The sequence below is a fragment of the Mercurialis annua genome, linkage group LG8, assembly GCF_937616625.2.
Source record: "Mercurialis annua linkage group LG8, ddMerAnnu1.2, whole genome shotgun sequence".
Classification (NCBI taxonomy): Eukaryota; Viridiplantae; Streptophyta; class Magnoliopsida; order Malpighiales; family Euphorbiaceae; genus Mercurialis; species Mercurialis annua.
The window spans coordinates 39812106-39813696 of NC_065577.1; positions in this window are offsets into that span (position 1 = coordinate 39812106).

The window sequence follows — 1591 nt, forward strand, 5'->3', positions numbered from 1 at the left end:
AAAAAAAAATCAAACAATTGATATTTCATTTAACTTTTTCAAAAAATTGAAATTTATACAAATGGACTATATTATATATAGTATTGTTTATTTGGCGACATTTAATTATTAATCGTTGGTATTGACATGTTAAATGATTAGAAATAGTATTGTGTTCAATTTATATTATTTTTTCTGTTATAAATAAGTTGAATCATATTAAATATAAATATTTTAATGAGAAAAGAAATAAAAAACTGTATATATGAAAACTACAACTAAATTATTTCCCTCTAATAGTTTTTATTCATTTATATGTATCAAATGTTTAGTCTATCCATACCAAAAAAATTGTTTTTATAATAACATCATTAAATTATTTTTAAATGATTTGAGTATTTAAATCTATATAAATTTAGAATTACTATATTATAATAACTACAACTTTAATTGTTTTTGAGTTAATTATTTCATTAGAATTTCATATATAATTTTTGAAAAAAAAATACTATTTTAACTGTAGTATAATCATAGTTATTTTGTATTTGATATGATTAAACGTATTAAGATATAAAAATAATAATGGTTTTTCTAATAATATAATATATTAATATAACTGTTAATAAAATATTAAAAGATAAATAATTTCAACTATTTACTAACAAGTATCTGATATCAACAATAATTATCAAATAATATTTTTCACATTGTTTTTCAGAAAAATGCATCTGTTATATATCATGACGTCTTTATAATAAATTAATTAATAGGATATGTTAGAATCTTTTTTTTTTTATAAATGAAGGGGAGCGCTTATAGGAGAAATCGATCCCACGACCTAGCAAATTGCTGCCCAGCGCTTATACCGTTTGAGCTATAACTCATTGGTTAAAATGTTAGAATCTTGAATGGCAGTATATTTGTTAGAAAAAAAAAATAACTATCGATTTGTTGTAACAATGATATTCATTAAAAACTGTTTGGATTTTTAATCAATTCTTTTGAAATGGACGTTTTGTTAGTTGATTAATCAAATTTTGATAAAGAAGATGGGTCTACTATATAAATGTAAAAGTATTGTTTTTGATATTTGATAATGGAATCGTAGTAGGAGTTTACTCGATTTTGATTTAATTTAATGAAACACAATATTGTATCAACCTTGTCCACACAAATAAAATCATGAGAATTGAGCACTTAGAATCTGAATTATCACCCACAATTAACCTAGCAAATTAAAACATGAGTTTACATAATACATATATAATATGTATCTTTAAGATTAAAAAAGAAAATAAAATAAAAATATAGCCGTGCAAAAAGGAACTCGTAACGAAAAATATTGAAATGCTTAAAACGGTTTAAAATAAAGTAGAAAATGTTCCTAGCAAAAAGGAACACATATAGAAATATATATGTTCCAAAAATCTCGAACTTTTATCCTCTTTTCTGTTTCACCTTAATGTTGTAAAATCGGCAATTATATGCAAATTCACACCTTTGATTTCAATTGTACATAATTTTATAAATTCAACTCTTTTTCATTTATAAAAAATTCAAAAATACTCTTATAAATGATTTATTTGAACTCTTTTTTCATTTAAAAAATTTC